Consider the following 22,176-nt stretch of genomic DNA (forward strand, 5'->3'; position numbering starts at 1 on the left):
TGAGGAGATCAAGTTGATGACTCTGTCGAGAAAGCTTGACTGTGATATTACTCGCCCACCCACCCCATCTCTAATTATGATAAACTCTCTTCAACTGCAAAGATCCGGCATCTTGGCTCAGTAGTTGCATCAAAGTTATGTTAGCACAAACAGGTGGCTCAGAGGATTGGGAAACGTGAGAAATACCAGCAAACTCAGATGAGAGTTGCCTTCGCAAAATATATGTTTCTTATAAACCAAATTGTCGAGATTTTAAGTATGTGAGCTCCCATTTCTGCCTTTGAAAGTAGGGCTCCCAAACTTGCTACTAAATTTTGCCTCAATTTACATATTTGAGATCTGCTTCAATTTACATATGAGATCTGAAGTGGATTCCTTTAAACCGTTTGTGCAATGAAGTTAGATCAGATTTTGTCTGTATCTCAATTATCTCCTGTGCAGCATTCCCTTACATTGTTCGAAGAGGTTGGAATATCTTATGCATTCATGACTGGGCACGTGTAATCGGAGCATAAAGCAAATAGCTGAGGTAAAATTGTGTTCAGCACGTCATTAAGCTGTGCCTGATGTTTCCTTGCTCTTTCGTGCCTGTCTATTGATCTCTGTGCCTGAGCACACCTCAAGTCATTATAAGGATCTGCCATCAAGCTAAAGAGCCATAGATGCATGTTTCTGGTAATTAAAATGGGTGGAAAATAAAGTGCAGAATTTTAGGTGCAGCAGGAACCAGTCATTTTTCTGGTGTTTAATTTCCTCTTTTTTTTGCTTTTTTAACAAAATCCTCACTTTTTTATTTCTTTGAATAGGTTTTTGGGACGTGTACAAATCAGATTAAAAATTTAAATGCTTTCACGATTGGATGTTCTTAAGTATGCTGTGCCTAATATGCATGAGTAATAGATGGCTTGAAGTTTTAATTTTCATAAGGTGGAATACATGCTGAGAGTTTACTGCTTTCCTCGGGGCCTAATTGTTTACACTACTTGAATTTACATTTACATTCCAGTATAAGCTAATGAGGTTGGCAGTTCCAAAAGTAATGTAAGTTCAGCGATCACAAAATGCTATCAAGCTATTTTAGCAATAAAATATGCATTGCAGAGTATGACTGAAGATAACATAAAGTATCACTTCACTATATTGTATCTGAATGAAATCTCAGATAGTTGGTGCTAAAATTTAATTTTGTAACATGCAGCATTACAGAGGAATCTGCTTACTGAGTGTAACTGGGAAAGTATTTACTAAGACACTACAGAAAGGAATGAAAAATATGAAAAGAGGAAAAAAAAACTTGCATTTATATATTTCAGAACCTGCGGATGTCATGAAGTGCTTTACAGCCAAAAAGGACTTTTGAAGTGTAGTCACTGTTGTAATGTAGCAAAGTAGGAACTGTATGAAGTGTTGCAAGTAGGTACTGCATGAACGACCTGGTACAATAGATCAACAGTGAGATACGACAGATTTTGAGAAATTTATGGAACACAACATCTATTGTTATAACAACTACAAAGATTTTAAGCAGGTCTTTGATAGTGTAGGATTAGAATGGATATGGCATATCTTGAGGATGCATGGTATTAGAGTCATAGTCATAGCATCATAGAGAAATACAGCACCGAAACAGGCCCACCGAGTCCATGCCGACCATCAACCACCCATTTATACTAATCCTACATTAATCCCATTTTTCCCTCTCACATCCCCACCTTCCCTCAATTCACCTACCACCTACCTACACTAGGGGCATTTTTTTTACAATGGCCAATCTACCCATCAACCCGCAAGTCCTTGGCATATGAGAGGAAACCGGAGCACCCGGAGGATACCCACGCGGTCACAGGGAGAACTTGAAAACTCCACACAGGCAGTACCCAGAACCGAACCCGGGTCGCTGGAGCTGTGAGGCTGCGGTGCTAGTCACTGCGCCACTGTGCTGCCATTCTTGAGAAACTTGTTGGACTGATGGGAAGCATCTATAACAAGTCCCTAAAGTGCTGTTAGAGTGGACAGAAAACTGATGTAATGCTTTAGATCAACAGTTGGGATGAGAAGAGTGCACACTGTCGCTTGATTTATTTGATCTAACACTGGAAGCTGTAATGAATCCTGCATTAATAGATCATATTGAAGAAATCTCCTGATGTGATCAGGTATTAAGGAATCTCAGATTTGCTCACGACTGACCCCGTAGCAGCATTTAAACAGGTTTATAAAGTCTAATTGAATAAGGTGTACATGAAGAGTAGAAAATTTGGATTCCAGATTAATACAAAGACAACAAAATTCATGTCAATTGCGAAGCATCAGGAAGCTGTACTTACAGTTGGAGAGGATGCAGATGAACCGATGGGATAGTTTGTGTAACTTGGTTGGTTGTCAAAGGAAGGGAGTTGTGAAGAAGACGTCAAAAGAAAGATTGCACTTCTGGTTTTGGAAGATTATGCAGGATATGGAAAGCTGAAGATAAAAGGTAAGAGTTTATGAAACAATGACTAGTCCCATATCACTATACAGATCTGACTGTTAGAACAGCAACAACAACTTGTTTTTATAAGTGCCTTAACATAAAACATCCCAGGGTGCATCCCAAGAGCGTTATAAAGCAAAACTTGATTCCAAGCAACATAAGGTGATATTAGGGAAGATGGCCAATAGCTTGGTCAAAGAGCTAGGTTTAAGAAGGTAGCGAAGCAGAGGGAATCCAGAGCTCAAGGCCTAGGCAGTTGTAAGCGTGGCTGCCAGTGGTGGAGTAATTAAAATCCAGGATGCTCATGAGGCCAGAATTAAATGAGCACAGATATCTTGGAGGGTTAAGGGGCTGGAGGAGATTACAGAGATAGGGAGGGGACGAGACCGTGGAAGGATTTGCAAATAAGGTAGAAAATTTTAAAATCAAGGTATTGCTCAACTGGGAGCCAGTGTAGACCAGCCAGTGCAGGGGTGATGGGTGAACGGGACTCGGTGCAAGTAAGGCCACGACGCCAGAGATTTGGATGACCTCAAGTTTACGGAGGGGAGAATGTGGGAGAATGGCCAGTGTGCATTAGTTTAGTCAAGTTCAAAGTTAAATGCATGGATGAGGATTTCAGCAGGTGGTGGGCTGAGGCACGGGAAGAGTTGGGTAATATTACAGAGGTGGGAATAGGTGGTCTTCGTGATGGAGCGGATATGTGGTTGGAAGCTCATCTTGGGGTCAAATATGGCGCCAACATGAGAACCGCTTGTGAGCAAAAGATAAGGGCAGAGATGAGTTGGTTAGTTGATGCTGGACTCAAAACAATGATAGAATAAAACATGACGTGGATGAGAAACATTGCTAATACAGAGGGTCCAAGAAAGGTTTAAGCATGTTTAAAATGGAAACTAGCAGCCCTACTTGCATTTGTTCCTGATTCATTCTCTAAACAAGACTGTGAACTTAACATCGATTCTTAAATTTTCACTGATGACATTTCTCAGTTACTCTGTCAGCCTTGAGGTGTTTGCATTTGTAATGTTGCTAATTTTCTAGGTTGGCATGTCTGATTAGTAATGCAGTATACAAACCCAGATGGAGATTCTTCTGTATTTTATACTGGTAGGTCACTGGGTTAAAGAATGATTGTTCACCATGCGATCGACATTTATGCCAGTTGAAAAAAATCATTCAACCAAGTTACTATTATTGACATTTGAGTGATTGAAACAATCACTTTAGAGCCTTGTTGAAACAGAAACCATCAATTATGTGGTTCAAAAAACAGCATTAAAACAGTCAGCAGTATTAAATGATACATATTTTGATAACCTCCATTCTCTACTCAGGATGCTGGAGTTCTTAGTTGCATCCTAATGGCTTCCTTTGTTACTCTGATCGTCCTCAAAAATCGCACTGTTGGCTTAATGGGGTGAATATGTTGGCTATGCCACTTCTGATTTGCCACTACATGTTGTGGCACATTATAATCCATTCTACAGTAAATCTTGGTGTAAATTTGCTACTGGGGGATTAGGGCACATACTGTAATAAAACGTAGTGCATTTATGACCAATATTGCTGTTGCAAGAAGTTTCCAGCCAATAGATTATATTTATGATCATGTACACTGCTATAATGTGCTTTCAATTTTTGTGTTCCTAAAAATTTGTCACCTGGCAAATAATTGGAGTCAGGGTCCTTTGTGATTAGTTGGTGTGGAGTTGCGATCAAATTATTGATGTATTTATTAAAACTTCAATATATGGAACAGAATTTTCATCTCATTAACATTGTATGGGGGCAATGCTATTCGTGATCTATTATTGGACTATTCTGGCTTTAACATAGATTCTGAGATAAAGTTGCTCTACTCTTGATGGAAAGTTGCAAATTTGTTTGTTTTCATGGGATATGGGTGTCACTGGCAAGACCAGCATTTATTATCCATTCCTAATTGCCCTTGGGGAGGTGGTGGTGCCTTCTTGATACGCTAGAGTCTATGGTATAGTTGTACCCATAGTGCTATTAGATAGGGGGTTTCAGGATTTCGATCCAGTGACGATGAAGGTGATCTGTTTCCAAATCGGGATGGTGTGTGACTTGGAAGGGAACCTGCAGGTAAAGGCCTGCTACCCAACCCGAACCTGATGAGACCTGACTGGTTCGGATCGGGTCGCTCTTCCGGGTCCGGCTTTCGGGTCCGGTTCGGACACGCACGCTACCTTTTGCTCTGCTGGAAGGAAAAGGGAAGTTGACTAAGTAAGCGTCAAAATTTGAAAAGCCTGCCTGAGCTGGGAGTCTGGGACGTCAAGGAGGGAAACGTGCAGACTCTGAGTGAGCGAGTGAGCATCTCTATGATGTCATCGCACTCATGCTGTAGCTTCCTTCCATTCCATCCATCCAAAAGTGCAGCTGCAGCCACACCCTCCAGTCCCTGACCACTGACCAAGTCAGAAGACCCTATCCTAAGGGGTGTGACCACCTCCTGGTACAAAGTGTCTTACCGGATACTCACCAAACAGATAGCTTCTTCTCAAACCAATCAGCTACCTGCCTGTTGTAGAGATTTTGTATGGTTTTGAAATTAGTGAGTGAAATATTAATTGAGTTGTGCTGAGGGTGTTGAACTTTTACTGCAGGACAGTGTAGTGAAACTACAATGCAGACATACAGAAACTTAGTCTTTGTCAAGTGTTACAATGCAGTACCTGTTATTTTTCCAAAGAAGAAGCTTCAGCACTGACTGAGTCAGTGTAAACAGTAAACGTCCTGTTTATAAACTTTTAAATACACAACTTTCATGAATAGTTGCTTATTACAGTTTTTTTTCCAGTTGTGCACTTGGACAATACGAAGTCCAGCGTTTGCAGGAATGGACCCGACAGAGCTAGCCACAACTCTCAGAAGTGGTGTTCTTCAGTGAAATCTTTTTGCATCCTTTGGAAATGTTTGAGTTAACTACAGTAAGGAGTGGTTATGCTTCAGTTAAACCTATTGTCAAATTACTACTAGTGTAACAAAACATGGTACACTTGCTTGAATCTTTATTTGGAGAGACTCCAATGTATGGATTTCCCAGTGCCACTTAACCCCCACAGAGGACTAATAAATCTATGCTGACATGAATTATTCCTCTTAATGAACCTACTGTAATATATAATATAAAAACAAGAAATGCTGGAACCACTCAGCAGGTCTGGCAGCATCTGTGGAAAGAGAAGCAGAGTTAACGTTTCGGGTCAGTGACCCTTCATCGGAAGATGAAGATTTCAGATTTCCAGCATCCGCAGTATTTTGCTTTTATTCTACTGTAATATATGCTTGGTATGTGATTTTAGTTTTTCACTGCCACAGTTACTGTAGACATTTTTCTTGATATAAATAGATTTTTTTGCATGTATATTGCATACTTTTTCATTTTATTTTATATCTATCGATCCATTGATCATTTGGAAACGTCCTGTTTATAAACTTCAGTTTTTTGGGAGCTGGGGATAGTTGCATCAACTTTTGTTGCATATTCCTGATTTCGTTATGTTTAGATCATTCACTGCTTGTTTTGTCTCTAGCCTTGTTCATTTCTTCGTCCGTTCAGGGAAAATAGTGCATGAGTGGCTGGTTCCTCGGCCTCTGTCAGTGCTGCTGTCTGATACTTGAAGAAATGTGACAGTGACACAAGGGGGAGGAGTCTTTAGGACTTTTGTTTTCATTCCTCGTTTCCCCAAACCACACTCTGCAGTAGGGTCCTAACACTTAGCAAGCTCCTTCCCATAGAAACACTGCTGTGCTGCCAACTTGGTGCTGAGGGTGTTCTAACATGTATCACCACCACTAAACTTATTTTAAATTATTAGTGAGTGTTTACCTGCACAGAATTGTGTCTAGCATTCTTACACCCACTGCCTATGTAAGATTACATGGCACCCAGAACACGAAATTACAGTGCATGGTATTTTAATGACTGACTCAATATTATTTGAAGCCTGCAATGCAGCAGCATTTTAATGTGTTGGATACTGTGGTTCTATTTGTTGATGGTGCTTTGCTATGAGTTGGTCATCAGAATATCTTGGGTCTGTTTTGAATGGTGCCATTTTGTTGTGCACAATGAGAGGAAAAAAACGAAGATTTATTAATTGGGTAGTATAGCACACTTTCCTATCAGCTGCAAAATCACAAATGGAAATGAAACATTTTCTGCTTATTACTGATGACATGGGTGTTGCTTAAAATTTTTGTGTTCTCCTACCTATGCAACGTTTTGTCTGTAGTTGTTGACAACATTGTGTACAAAGTAAATAAATTGTGACATTAGTCGGTACACAGTGATCGAGTGATGTATTTTCCTTCTGAGGTGACAGGAAAAAGTTTTTGACATCTTGCACTCTCCAGTTTGTGACTTATTGTGATCTGAGTTCATTATTAGCCCTAGGGTACCTGAACCCATACATGGCTGAGAATAAACATAGATTTCTGTTTGTAAGAGGTTCAGCCTAATTGTGGAAATTGTTGTCAAGCTACAAACACAAGAAACGCTGGCAATGTCCCTCACTTCAGTGGCATTAGTGATTAAAATGGGTACTAGGGTCATAGAGTCATACAGCACAGAAACAGGCCCTTCAGCCCATCGTGTCTGTGCCAGCCATTAAGCACCTACCTATTCTAATTCCATTTTCCAGCACTTGGCCCGTAGCCTTGTATGCTATGGTGTTTCAAGTGCTCATCTAAATACGTCTTAAATGTTGTGATGGTTCCTGCCTCTACCACCTCTTCAGGCAGTGAATTCCAGATTCCAACCACCCTCTGGGTGAAATTTTTTTTCCCTCAAATCCCCTCTAAACCTCCTGCCCCTTACCTTAAATCTATGCCCCCTGGTTATTGACCCTTCCGCTGAAGGAAAAAGTTTCTTCCTAGCTAATCGATCAGTGCCTCTCATAATTTTGTATACCTCAATCAGGTGCCCCCTCAGCCTTCTCTGCTCTAAAGAAAACAACCCGAGCCTTTTCAGTGTCTCTTCATAGCTGAAACGCTCCAGCCCAGGCAACATCCTGGTGAATCTCCTCCTACACCCTCTCCAGGGCAATCACATCCTTCCTATAGTGTGTTGCCCTGAACTGTACTCAGTACTCCAGCTGTGGCCTAACTAGCATTTTATACAGTCATTACAATAATCTCACCAAAAGGCAATTTACAAGGAGTTGAGAAAAAAATAAGGTTTCTTTATTTTTTAAGTAGTTATTTTGTCCCTTGTGGGTTTCAGCACTAAGTTGGCAGCAGGGAGCAGTGTGCAGTTTGTCATTCACAGCAAAGTTTTACAGGTGTTTGTGACTTGAAGTTCTTTGTAATTTGTAACTCTATTCTTGGCAGTGCCAAGGGGTTGGCTGCTGGCTGAAAATATAAAGCTTGTTGGCAGTTATTTGATGGAGCAAGGTTCATTAAAATGTGCAGGGACGCAAAGGTACATAGCACCACACAACAGCCAAGCCCTGCTGTATTTCAAGAGTTTTATATGTTTGAGTATAACCTATGATGTAGCCTGTGTTTTGGCAGAAATTTCCAACCCTATCGAGGATCTTTCCTTTTGCTTTGGTTGCCCTCTGCCTCTAAATTTAAGGCTGGTTGCCTGCTGCCAGGGATCTACCATATGCCTTTCGTGTAATCGTGACACCACTATTCTTGGCCAGCATGGAGACGATTGGGTAGTTCCCCCATAAGTCACGTCTGTTGTAAGTGACTGGGATTGATTTTACCCACTCAATTTGTATTATGTAACTAGCTCCACTCACTGGATTTTGCTGGAGAAATCACTGCGCTTTTTTAAATCTGAAGTTTGTCATTTCAGTCATGAAGTTCTGTTTACCCCAGTTCGTAGAAACACTCTTTAAATAGACTCTAAATAGACTTTGTTTACTTTGCTGTCAGTCCTGCCCTGTCTCCAGCTCATTGACTGACAGAGGGATATCAATAGACACTCTGATGTATCTTTTGGATCCTTGGAGAATTATTTGTATTATCCACTGGGGTGAGAGAATGCCCCATTCAGCTGAGACATTATTGGATGTCACGCTGCTGCTCTTTTTTCTGTAAGAAGCAGATTTAAGCATTGTACGAAAGAGAGCTGACTAAACGGATGTCGTATTTATTCAATTGTTTCAAAGTGAAACTCTGCAAAGCAGGTGTGTGATGGTAAAGTGTTAAGGAACTTGTAAGCTGCATCTCATGGGATTTCCAGCAGGATGGCAACATGGTTTCCATTGGTATTGGATTTTGAGAAGTTACTTCAAAGAAATAAATTACTTAGAATCTATAGCAAAACAACAGTGATTCGGCCCAGCTGGTCTATGCCAGCGTTTATACTCCACATAAGTAACATCCCACTCTAATTACTGTTTCTCACGCTGCTCCCATATTCTTCATGAGTCATTTGAACTTTTCCTTCATGCCTGCGCCTTGATTTCTTGTGACCTTTGTTCCCATTTATTTACCTTAGACAGACTCAATCAAACATGTGCGATTGAGCCTGACTTTGTTACTATGGTGCTTATTCTAATTTAAAAATAAGTGCCTGTTGTAATTTGCTTTTCTTTCCTCCTCTTTCTGTCCTTGTGCTTTGATCTTTCTCTCTCTGTGTAAAGTCCCTACTTTTTTTTGGCCCACTTTTCAATTTGGTTCAGTCACACTTTCATGATTATTCCACATTTGTTCACATGAGCTTGGTGTCACCACTGTCCTTTCAATCTGTGAGCAATACCACAGGAGATGGACCTGTCCTTTTCTTTTAAATTAACATTTCACTTATTTACATGTCTATCTTTTGCCCTACTGGCATGTTTTATTTTGAAGTAGTAATCTGGATTTATTTACCTGTATCCATATAATATGTGTACTTTGAGTTCCACCCTCTTAAATTTCTCGATTGTACAGATTGAGCTTCTGTCTTTTTTTTCCTTTTAGTTTGTCCCTAAGCAAAATTTATGTTACTAAAACATACAGCTGCAAGATCGGATTTTCAACACTTGTGGGGCTGAAAACAAAGAGGAACCGGCTGAATGTGGAGCTTGACATGGGGCTGAAGCTCTCCAGCTTGGAACCGGACATCACCTTATTGGTGTCTCATCAAAAGTAGTGCCATTCTTCCCATTAATTCTGATTTTTTTTGTGGTGGCAAGTGAAAGTGGGTGGGGCAGGACTGATGGGTGGTCCGTGGGTCTTTTGCCATGCCTAAGTGGTCCACGGATGGCAATTTTTGAGAACCACTGCTCTGCAATATCTGCACATCTTTTTTTGTGGTTTGGTGGATACAAGCATAGTCTGAAGCTTTTACATAGCCTTTGGAAGTCCTGTACCTTTGTGCTGGCTATGTACTCTGACGTGCTGCTGGCTTTTACAATTGTGTCATCACATTGTCTAGACATTGAAAGTGCCATATATCACTCCCGGTCCCTTTTTGTTTCCCCTAGTTGGTTCTCTTCTATTTATTGCATACTTCAAATGCTATATTTTGATAACATATAATACATTTCTCAGAACCAAGTTTCATTTGCCCTTTCTCTGCCCAGTTACATAAATTTTCTAAATTTTTTGGCAAATCTTTAATTCTGTCTCTGTTGCTCTCATTAATTAATTTTGTCCGCAGCATTTTGGCAAGCTTACAATTGGTCATTAGTCCAGGTCATTAGTGTAGATTAGAAACTACAGGGGCCCAGCACTGATGCCTCCAAGGCACCCGATCAGTACCACCCCACGGATTGACACTGTACATTGCTCAAAGTATTCATACGTATTTTTTCCCTTTTGTATATTTTGCCTATATTTCTCTAACTTCATGTCCAGTCCCATGTTCCAGCCTGAATTTCCGATGCTTTTAGTTTGTCTAGAAGTAATTCGTTTATGAAAAACCTCCTGAAACTCAAAACAAATTGTATCACCGGGAGATTCATAATCGTATTTTTGTAACATTCTCAAAGAGAGATTTTATTGGGCAAGTTTTTCCTCTTCTAAATTATTGTAGAGTTGTATTGGAAGATTCAGTGAATATAATGACGCTTATGGTGTCTGGTGAGCAGTTAAGATTAGAAGCTTGGCTAAATTGGTGGAAGCATTTTCATTTTATTTAAATTTTTAAACAAGAAAAGTCAAAGGGGCGAAAAGGCTATTTAAACACCTTGAACATTAGCCTTCTATTATCATTACACCCAGCATGACATCTGGCTAAGTTTTTAACATTGTTTGTGCCTCTACTAGCCTGTTTGTCAACTTACTGTAACTGTTTTCACTCCTGAAGGCATTTTTTTGGTAATACCTGTTGGTAAAAAGTAATTTTCATAAAATTTACACTGCCTTCTAATTTCCTGGTTTACTTTGAAGTGATAATCTGGGTCTGCCTTTACCTTTAGGAGCCTATCTCTAAACTGTAGAACTTGAGGTTCTCTAATCTTTCCTTGTAGCTCAAGCTTCTGTTTGTTCCAGAGAACAGTCAACAGCTGATTTTACAAAACTGAAAGTAAGAATGGAGGAGACCATTTTAATAATCAGAAACCAGGAATTTCTGTTATTTACTTAAAGGGGAAGGAAGCTGTTAGGCTAGTTTTATTCAAAGTTTGCTTTTTATAGAAGAAAATTATACTCCTACAGGGTATTTCTTTGACTTTTGTCATTGCCCTGGAAATTATCGAGTAGAGTCTTATTCCCTGCAAGGTTTTAATCACATCCATTATAGGGAACAGTCCCATTCGCCCACATTAGCTCGAAGACAAACAGCTGGGGTTTCAGCTTCAAACTTCCCAAAGGCCTGCTCTGAGGTCATCTAACTCGGGGGCAAAGAAATATTTAAGCTAAGTCAAACGAAGTATCTGTTGAATATTTTTCAAAAGCTCTCTAGCCCTAAAGCTCATAATCCAGCACCAATTCAGTCTGTGATGCTCGCTACCATCCAGAAAGTGGCTGCACCATGGCCTTCTTCATAACTGCCCCAGATAAAGATTGGAGAGTACAGAGCTAATCTCGTGAAGGGTAGCACTGGATTTCATTCGGGTGCTTTTGGACAATTGTGTGCTGGCAGTTCAGCTATTGAAGCATGAGTCAATCTTATTAGCAGGTTAAGGGAACTTGACAAAAATATTTTTTTAAAAACTTTGTTCCAGTCCAGCTGATAAAAACTGATACTTGTTCGAAGACTGTTAGTCATGGGTCTGGATCCTCTGCGTAGAGCCCACTTCTTTCACATCCCACTGTGCTTGGCTTACATTTTATGTTTTCAATTTCATTGCACCTTCAGTTTGCTTTTTTTCCCCATATTTCTTTCACATTCCTTTACTTCCCATTCTTTTATCGTACATGGACCTTTTGTATTTTTTCTCTATTGTTTGTACATTAAGTTTATAGGGTACCATTCAGTATAGTATTTTGGCATTTGAGCTGTTCATAGAAACTGAGTGGGGGGCATGTTTTTTTTACTTGGCCATTTTAAGATCTATTTAGTAACTGAAGTTTGATATCAGTGGCTTCAGAATCAATTCCAACCTGGCCAGCAAATTGTTTATATTGCCTGGCTCTGCCTTCAACTCTTAGAAAAGAAAGACTTACATTTATATAGTGTCTTTTACAACAACAGTAGATCCCAAAGTACTTTACAGCCAGTCAAGTACTTTTGAAGTGTGATCACTGTTGTAATGTAGCAAGCTTGGTAGTCAATTTGCAAACAGGGCAATGTGATAATGACCAGGTAACCTGTTTTTGAGATAGTTGAGGGATAAATATTGGCCAGTACACCAGGGATAACTCCCCTGCTCTTCAAAATAGTACCATGGGATCTTTTAGGTCCACCTGAGAGAACTCTTCCATACTGCACTGGGTGTCAGCCTAAATTTCTGGATTTTTGAGCCCTCAACTTTCTGACTCAGCCGAGAGTGCTACCAAGTGAGACTGGTTATGCCCAGTTGAGAGGACTGTGCATGTAGGTTTGTATATAAGCCAACTTTTAAACTACAGTGGAATATAAAACTTGTTCAGCGTGACACAGCCTCCCCAGGGTGAGCTGACACTGCTGCCTACCAAAGTTGGGTACGGAGTTTTACTTGTTGCTTTTGCATCACTGTGAAGTGCACCTGGCTTCTCTGCAATACAAAAGTTAGTGTAAATGTCTCTTAAGGGTTTTGTTTATGTGGGCTTTGGCCCACTCAAACCTTGAAGAGGGTAATCATCCCCATTAGTGGCTTTTAAAATTAAACTCTCAATCTTTGTTTCTTAAACCCTTGTTTGTGTTCTTAATGTATTCGTTTTTTTTTAAGACGAACTATGAAAATTGATGACCCTATCAAAGAAATGTGGGTTCATAAGTTATGAGTGAACAATGATGTTGGGGCACAGAAATAATATTGATCCTTAGCCAGAGATTTATCAACAATTTTGTCAGGATGCATCTCCTAGGCAGTGTTGGAAAACAAACAGTACTGACCCCTGTTGGTTTTTCTAACAAAGAAATCAAATGAAGCCTGTATTCTAGCTGTATAATGCACTTAAGTTGCATTCTTGGCACCAGGTTGTTGAATTTGTCGTTTTTAAAAAGTTCTGAACTGATAGTTTAAGCTAGTGACAGACCTGCACAATAATATGGCATTTCTTAGTACTAGATCATTTACTGACTTGAGCCCACTGCACCTCCCTGCTAAATTCTAGTGTCCATGTACATTATTTTGTAATAGTGAAAACTTACAGAAGCATGAGATTTTATTAGAGTTTGTAACAGTATGAATATAAATTTTAAATTATGAACATAATTTTGAAAGCACAAATTGTAAGTTGGCCATATTTAATCTGCACTATGCTCTTTCTCTCTTTTTAAGTGATTCTGGTCATTGTCCCATCTCATTGCTTTTCAATGAACTGATGCTATCTTTTGCTGTGAACCTTTTCTTTTGTTCCATTAGAATCAAGAAAGTTATCACTGTTTACTGACTATTCCAGGAAAGTGAGCATGTGTTTAGGTATTAAGTAAATGCATCGCCAAGCTTGGTTATGATGATGCCCACAGTCAAAAGGTCTGTCAAGATTTGCTTACAGACTTGTCGAGTGTACTGGAGGATTACTAATGTCCATGAAGCTGCACCCCACAAAGTGTCACTTCCCTTCAGAAAGCAGGGAGAAATGGGGGTTGGTGATGGTGTGGGGGAGGGGGTAAAATTGTGTGGAGAGGGTAGTTGGAGATGTACGTTGCTGTCCCACTTTGTGGAGTGGTGGGCTGGGAGCTGCACCTGCAACTGGAAGCTCACAGGGAGGGAAATAAATTCTGAGGGAGAGTTCCCTGTCGCCTACTCTCTCATCCTGTTGGCCACATTCAGAGCTGCATTGGCAAATGCCAGTGAGAAGACAGGTGATCTTGCATCTTGACCTTGTTTGTATGTAGCATATGTGGAGACCCATTGAGGAAGCAGAGGAAAAATAGTTTGAAAGAGAAGATCTTACTCTGAAAGATTGTCTTTTGAGATTATACAATTTTTTAGGTAAAAACAAGTTTCTGTGAATTTTTTAGTGCAGGTAATTAGATGTGAGCAGGCATACCTTTATAGTACACACTGCTTTAAAGTACAGTTTGTATTATGCTACAGGCTGTCCACTGTACAGTGTTTATGCTTAATGTGCTCTAAAAAGTATCAATTAATAAACTACTACCTGCATGAAGGCTTCCTAAACTACTCTGAACAATTAAAACTGAGTAATGTGCATCTTGGTCACAGGATACCAGTTAAAAGCTACAAATAAATCTCTGAAAGTACCATATGAAGTGACTTGTGTGCAGACATTTGTACTTCAGTGTAGCCAAAGGGCAGCAGAACTGGTTCAAGTTTCAAAATCTTTGAAAATAGCACCCTGATTGGTCTGTAATTAATAGCACACTGAAACTAACACCTGCTTTTAATTCGCTGGGGGAACTGAAACAACTTGCTGTAATGAACAGAAATGATTTGCATTTTAACTGTTTGCTTTTTAAAGTATGTTTGAGTGAAGGCTTTCAGGTACAAATTTTGTAACTTTTGAGAGGGCTGAATCCGTTTAACTGTCCACATGCAAAAAGAAACCTGTGCGTGGGATGGTTCAGTTTAGAAATGTGACCCCACTTCTGAATGTTTCATTGATCTACCCACTTCGATTTTATCTAGCTCATTTTATGGATCATCTACAGTCTGGACTCCCCCCTCCCAACTCCTTCCACCCACCCACCCCACACACCAATCTTACTATTGTCTGCAATTTGAAATAAATTGCTTTGAGTTTCTGAATCCTGAACATTAATTCAAACTAGAAAGAGTAGGGGTCCTCATGCTGATCCCTGGGACTTTCCAGTCACTACTGTGCCAACATTTAAGATTAGACTGGATAGGTGGATGAAAGAAAAGGGGTTAAGGGATTATGACAACAGGGCAGGTAAATGTGATCAGAGCTATTGACTAGAATGGAGGGTCATCACTGGCACAGACCTCTGGGGCCAATTGGCATGTTTTGTGTTGTAATTTGTGTGTGTGTAGTATAGGTCTGTTCTCTGATCCACTAAGCGTCTGATGTAAATCGCAATCCCTTGCTTGTATATTGAGGAAAGGAACACAAGACAGGAGTATTATTGTTTAATATGGTGGCTTTGCACTTCATTCCTTTCTGATCTGACTAGTGCTTCCAGTTCAACAACCTGTTCAACTTTCTTGTCCTCCGTTTCCTCTTACCCAGCAAGGAAATCAGTTAGCTAATCAGGAAAAAGCAAAGCTGCTGCCTAAGTTAGAGAGGGTTGGCACCCCACAAAAGGAGACCAATGGCCCGATTAAACCCCTTCATCTAAAATGCCAAATTCAGTTTCTTCATATTGAGCCTCACTACAGACATTCTTCTGCCACCAATTTCTACTAGCTCTGTGAAGAAACTAAAATGCATAAGCATCCTCTAGATGTGAAGATATTGAGCCAGGTGATAGATGTTTTTGTAGCTGGGATGTTTCTTCAAGACAAGGCCTTTATTTCTGAAGAACTGTGGAGGTATTGAGGAAGGTACAAGTGTTTTTCTTTGCTGTTGTGATAAGTTGCATCTTTGCCTTAATTCCTGTATCTGAAGCAGTCCCTTCCATGTCAAAACAATGCTATAGCCTGAAATGACTGCTCACAGCAGGTACTTCACCTTTGGTGTCTGTTGTGAGGCATTGTGTGTGTGCATTATGGGCTATTCCCCTTGTAATGTGGAAGCCTTGAACAGGAAGTCACATGGAGGGGGTGGCGTAGTGGTAATATCACTGAACTAATAGAGGCCCAGGCTAATGCCTAGGGGACAGTGGTTCAAATCCCACCATGTCAGCTAGCAGAATTTAATTTCAATTAATAAAAAAAGTCTGGAATTGAAAGCCATCCATGAAACAATCATCAATTGTCATAAAAACCCATCTGGTTCACTAATGTCCTTTAGGGAAGGAAATCTGCTGTCCTTACCCAGTCTGGCTGACATGTGACTCCAGACCCACAGCAATGTGGTTGACTCTTAATTGCCCTCTGAAATGCCCCAGAAAGTCTCTTGGTTGTCAAGGGCAATTGGGGATGGGCAACAAATGCTGGCCTTGCTAGCAACGCCCACATCCCATGAAAGAATAAAAAAAGGAAACCAGTTTGTGTCCTTACCTTCTGTTTTTTCAAGTGATGTTTTTAAGTTGTTTTGTACTCTTTTCGTATCTTGCTGATTTTCTCCAGCATGCTCAAATAAATACCCTTTTCCCACCTTCACTGCTGTTTCTTGGTAATAGAGATTTAGTTTTCAGAAGTTGGTGTGCCTTGTGCACACGGGAATGCTAAAGAGGAATCTAAAAGCTGAAATATTAAATTGAGTTAAACTGCTGAAATTATTGAACCAGTACAATTACTCAGGTCATTCGTTTTCCTTCCAGTACACACACACTGACAGTTGGGAGGCCAGTATTACGCACTGGTTACCTAACAATCAGATTGGCGTAATAGAGATTGCATGCTCTTTTCAATAATCAACATTCAGCTCCTTGGGTGAGTAATTGCATTTGATATGTGTTGGAGCAAATAAAGGGCTGCTAACGCAGTTTAAAAAGTTGGTGGCAAGTTTAGCTTTACTTGGGATAATTGTCAGCGTCACTATATCGCAGAGCCTTTATCTGCCAGTGCTGAAATATTTGGTTCAGCAGGTTCCAAGATAGAAAAAAATCCATATTTTGCTCTTGGGGTCAATACAGTTTAAAGACATTAGTGCACTGAATGAAGATGATCTAGTCCATACCACCATCCTCTCCAAAATAATTATTCAAGATTGCATATTTAGGGCAGTACGTAATTTGTCAGTCTGAAAATACTGGAAAATTTAGTGCTTAAGTTGCACTGTCACAGAATTTTGTATGATCTGTTCACCAGAAAGTAAGGCACCTGCTTTTAAGGCAAGTTTGTTTGTACAGTATATTTTAAAACTTGAGATTGGAAATTGCTTCAACATGATTTCCAAGTCACTTAGTTTTTTAAAGTCTAAACTTAGACAGAAGCCTGTTGGTGTTGAAAGTGCCAATGGTGGAACAGAACTATAACTGAATTCTGCTTTGACAGCCTCAGAGAATTACTGACTCCATCTCGACAGTCAGTGCAGGCCAGTGCTAGAAGAATCTATGGAAAACATGTATTCTCTAAAGTTCACATTTCACTTTTCACTTCTTATCAGAAGCGAATCTGATAAAAGACCTGTTATTTTAAGTATAAAAGCCTTTGTTAGAGATTGGGAGCAATAGGACAGGAGAATCAAATCGGATGAAACAAAGAAGAAAAAATCTCCACTAATTGTTCAGCACCATGGCAAGACATAGAAAACTGCTCATATGTTCCCCTCAGGACTTCAGATTCCAAACTTCCTTCTCTCGTCACTGGTCCCCCTCATTCATGTTTTCTGCCTTATTGCTAATGAGTTTAACAGTCATTTGAATTTCCTGTCTGCATACATAATTTAATATCTGTTCATTAGTATTAATAACGCACCATAGAGGTGAAAGTGGAACTTATCATCTTCGTACAGAAGAGTGTGAACTCAAAAGAACAGGATTCCTAATATCAGGACTGAACTTAAAAATGTGTATATGGAGTTTTGCTTCCCACCAAATCCATCAGTGGTGCAACAAAACCTTCCTCCCCGTTGCCTTCATCCAGGCACCTTGCATTCTTAGTTAAAGCAAAATACTGCAGATGCTGGAAATCTGAAATAAAACCAAAAAGTGCCGGAAATACCGAGCAGGTCTGGCAACATCTGTGGAGAGAGAAGCAAAGTAAACATTTCAGGTCAGTGACCTTTCATCAGAATTGGCAAAGGTTAGAAATGTAATAGGTTTTAAGCAAATAAAGTAGGGGTGGGGCAAAAGAGAACAAATAAGAGGTGTTAGGACAAAGGGTCACCGATAGTAACTAACAAAGGAGGTCATGGGGGAAAGGCAAAGAGTGTGTTAATGGTGTGGTGAAATACAAAGCGTTAGTGTAGAGAGGGTGTTAAATGACCGAATAATGAAAGCTCTAGACAAAAGCAAAACATGGAAAAAAAAAGTGGGCAGGCACATGGTTCTAAAAAAAAAGTGTAATGATGAAACAGACTAAAGTAAAATGAAATAAAAAGATAAAAAATACAAAGTAAAACTTAAAAAAGAAAAAAAGGGGACCAGTCATGCTCTGAAATTATTGAACTCCATCTTCAGTCCGGCAGGCTGTAGTGTGCCTAATCAGTAAATGAGGTGCTGTTCCTCGAGCTTGCACTGATGTTCACTGGAACACTGCAGCAATCCCAGGGCAGAGTTTTGCGGGGGTGGTGTTGAAATGGCAAGTGATAGGAAGCTTGGGGTCATGTTTTCGGACTGAGTGCAGGTGTTCCACAAAGCGGTTACCCAATCTGCGTTTGGTCTCCCCAATGTAGAGGAGACTGCATTGTGAGCAGTGAATACAGTAGACTAAATTGAAAGTACACAAACAGGACTGTCCTGGCAGACCCATCATTTCAGCCTGTTCCTGCCCCACTGAACTTATTTCTTCCTATTTTGACACTCTTTTTTTCCCCGGTCCAGTCTCTTCCCACCTACATCCGTGACTCTTCTGACGCGCTGTGTCATTTTGACAATTTCCTGTTTCCTGGCCCTAACCACCTCCTCTTCACTATGGACCTCTACACTGGGGAGACCAAACACATTGGTTGACCGCTTTGCGGAACACCTGCGCTCAGTCCGAAAACATGACCCCGAGCTTCCTGTCGTTTGCCATTTCAACACCACTGGCTCTCATGCCCGCATCTCTGTCCTGGGATTGCTGCAGTGTTCCGGTGAACATCAACGCAAGCTCGAGGAACAGCACCTCATTTACTGATTAGGCACGCTACAGCCTACCAGATTGTTCAATAATTTCAGAGCATGACTGCGCCCCTTTTTTTTAGTTTTACTTTTATTTTTCATTTTATTTTAGTTTTTTTCTTCTTTACACTTTTTTTTAACTATGTGCCTGCCCGCTTTCTTTTTCATGCTTTGCTTTTGGCTAGGGCTTTCATTGTCGGTCATTTAACACCCTCTCTGCATTAACGCTTTGTATTTCACAACACCGCCAACACGCTCTTTGTCTTTGCCTTTATCCCATGACCTGCTTGTCAGTTATCCTCTGTGACCCTTTGTCCTATCAACACGTTCCCATTTGTTCTCTTTTACCCCACCCCCACATTATTTGCTTAAATCCTATTACATTTCTAACCGTTGCCAGTTCTGATGAAAGAACACTTCAGGTCAGTGACAACTTTGCTTCTCTCTCCACAGATGCTGCCAGACCTACTGAGTATTTCCAGTACTTTTTGATTTTATTGCATTCTTAGTTGCCAGTTTGATTATGGGATAAGATGAAGGTTTCAGTTGGCTGGCCATTTTAAATACAGCACCTCATTAAGTTATTGTTCCTTCACCAGAATATCAGGGCTGAGAAGCTTAAATTATGAGGACAGGTTGCATAAGCTTGCCTTTTATTCCATTGACTATAGGTGATGAGGGGTGATCTGATCATATTGTTTGAAATGTTAAAAGGATTCGATTGGGTAAATACAGGGAGACTATTTCCTCTGGTGGGGGAATCTAGAGCAAGTAGACACAATCTTAAGATTAGAGCTAGGCCATTTAGGAGGGAAATCAGGAAGATTTTTTTTTTTTTACACAAAGTAGAATGGAAATCTGGAACTCTTTTCCCCAAACAGCTGTGCATGCTGAAACAATTGGAGCTTTCAATACTCAGATCGATTGAATTTTTTGTTCGATAAGGGCATCAGACGTATGAAGATAAGGTGATAAATTGAGTTGAGGTACAGATCAGCCATGATCTAATTAAATGGTGGAGTGGGCTGAATGGCCTACTCCCGTTGCTATGTTCCATTTCATGGTTCTGCAATTGAGCTGATGCTTTGAGGAGCTGACTGAATTCTGTCAGGAGAGAAGTATATTTTTCATACAACATGCAGCATATCTGTCTACAATTTTAATTAGTTTCCCTATGAACTTTGAATTTTTGGTCCTTGAAATGCATTTTTTTTTAACAAAACGTAACTTGAGAGAAACCATGTTGCTTGTAAGTATTGTAAGGGTGGCACAGTGGTTAGCACCGCAGCCTCACAGCTCCAGCGACCCGGGTTCGATTCTGGGTACTGCCTGTGTGGAGTTTGCAAGTTCTCCCTGTGTCTGCGTGGGTTTCCTCCGGGTGCTCCGGTTTCCTCCCACCTTCAAAAGACTTGCAGGTTGATAGGTAAATTGGCCATTGTAAATTGCCCCTAGTGTAGGTAGGTGGTTGGAGAATAGTGGGGATGCGGTAGAGAATATGGGGTTAGTGTAGGGTTAGTATAAATGGGTGGTTGTTGGTCGGCACAAACTCGGTGGGCCTAAGGGCCTGTTTCAGTGCTGTATCTCTAAATAAAAAAATCCAGAAAGCTTGTTGAAGGATGATGCTGGAGCCAATCTTTACTCTGTTACATTTATTTTACAGAGTAAAAAGATTACAAACATGTAGCTCCTCACTCAAAAACCTCCACCAGTCTCAGTAAGTGTCTCCTTATATGTGCTTGAGAAAGACCCCCAATTAACACCCTCCACCTGCATATAATTAAACAATTGATATACAATTAACAAATGGCTGCTAGGAGGAACACAAACACAGCCTGCGATGCCTTGAACTTTTTTTCAAGTTATCATTTGCTCTCCTCTGTGGGTAATGTCTGGCCTATAATAGATTCCATCCATTTGAGTATGTACAGAAGATGAGGCCCTCAGTCTCTGGAATGTCCCAGGCAAGTCCCTGCTATGGCCTGGTGCTGTGTTGGTGTTCTGCTGCATTGTTTGAGTATTTGTAAAATAAATGTCTATTATATACCACTCAGATTGTAAAGCTTGCCAGCTGACCTAGTGTGCAAGTAGACTCCTTCCATATCTGCATGGAAGGCGAAGGTCAGGGGCGCCCAAAGCTCCACATCAAGGATGCTTGCAAGCATGATATGAAGACCCTAAGTGTCAACTATCACACTTGGGAGTCACTAGCTGGAGAGAGAGGGAAATGGTGCCATATCCTGTGGACTGTAGTGCACTACCATGATGACAAGTTGCTACAGCAACTTGGCAACAGGCAGCAACGCCGAAAACAACAACTCACAGCATCACTTGGCATCTTCACATGCTTCACTTGTGGCAGAACCTGCCTCTCAAGAATTGGCCTTCACAGTCATCAACAAAGATGCATCAAGATAAGACACCCCGACTAAATGGATTGTTAGCTGCGTGCCCATCAACTTTCGTGGATGGAAGGATGCCAACCATATACCATTCAAGTGAAAGTGTGCAAGTGTCAGAATCCCGTATGAGTTCTGAGTTGCTTGCACTGACGCACCATACACAATGGCAAAATACAGAAAGGGAGTAGCAAATCACAGCTTATTACATTGGAAAGGAATTGAGGTAGTTAAAATAGTATTTTATTTCTTTTTAAGGATTTCACTGCAACGAATAGAGGTATTCCTTTCCAGTTATTCATTCTTTCTCTATGCATTTTATAATTTGGGACCTTGATTATTTGATGTTTGCTATTGGCAGGTTTGCATGTCTAATCTCTGAATATATGTTATGCAGAAATGGTTCCATTTATTATGACTTGCATACCTTTTAATGGATTGATTCAGGTAGTTGCTGATCCTCCAAAATGTGGACTAATTTGGCAAATTTGCAAAAGCACACTGGTTAACAAACTTGCTGATCCACATGGACTGATGGGAGAGTCTGATCTGTCTGCAGATTTAAATAGTGGCGGAGGGAATTGGTGCCTTCAGCAATTTCAAGGTCTAATCACACCTAGATCATTAAATACAGTTCTACATTTAGAATGATTCCAAGCAGCTACAAATATGGTACATCGTGTCCAAGTGAGAACTTCTACCATCTGTACATTACACTGTATAAAAATGGTATGCAGTGGAAAACTTTCACTAATCTTAAAAAATTCTGTTATTAATTAGATTAAATTTTTGGAATTTTCCAATTTTTTAAAGCTCCTCTCTTGTGCCAATCTGTACATAACTAACCTAATAAATTTATTCAACCTAAATATTATATATTTTTTAAAAAGCTGAAATTCAACACAGTGAATGTGCCAATGTGTATTTCGTATTTTTGTATTATTGATTTTTAAAAA

At 40.2% G+C, this 22,176-nt stretch overlaps 1 protein-coding gene and 1 long non-coding RNA gene across 10 annotated transcripts in view; one reads left to right on the plus strand and one right to left on the minus strand.

The window, feature by feature from the left end:
- chd9 (chromodomain helicase DNA binding protein 9) overlaps positions 1–22,176 on the plus strand; it is a 287,584-nt gene that overhangs the window by 108,296 nt on the left and 157,112 nt on the right. The window lies entirely within an intron of this gene.
- LOC137378938 (uncharacterized) lies at positions 1,300–16,334 on the minus strand. Its single transcript, XR_010976711.1, has 3 exons — positions 16,117–16,334; positions 2,328–2,463; positions 1,300–1,433 (listed from the first exon to the last, which is right to left on the minus strand). It is a non-coding gene; the product is annotated as an uncharacterized lncRNA (long non-coding RNA).

This window comes from Heterodontus francisci, chromosome 17 (genome assembly GCF_036365525.1).
Source record: "Heterodontus francisci isolate sHetFra1 chromosome 17, sHetFra1.hap1, whole genome shotgun sequence".
Lineage (NCBI taxonomy): Eukaryota > Metazoa > Chordata > Chondrichthyes > Heterodontiformes > Heterodontidae > Heterodontus > Heterodontus francisci.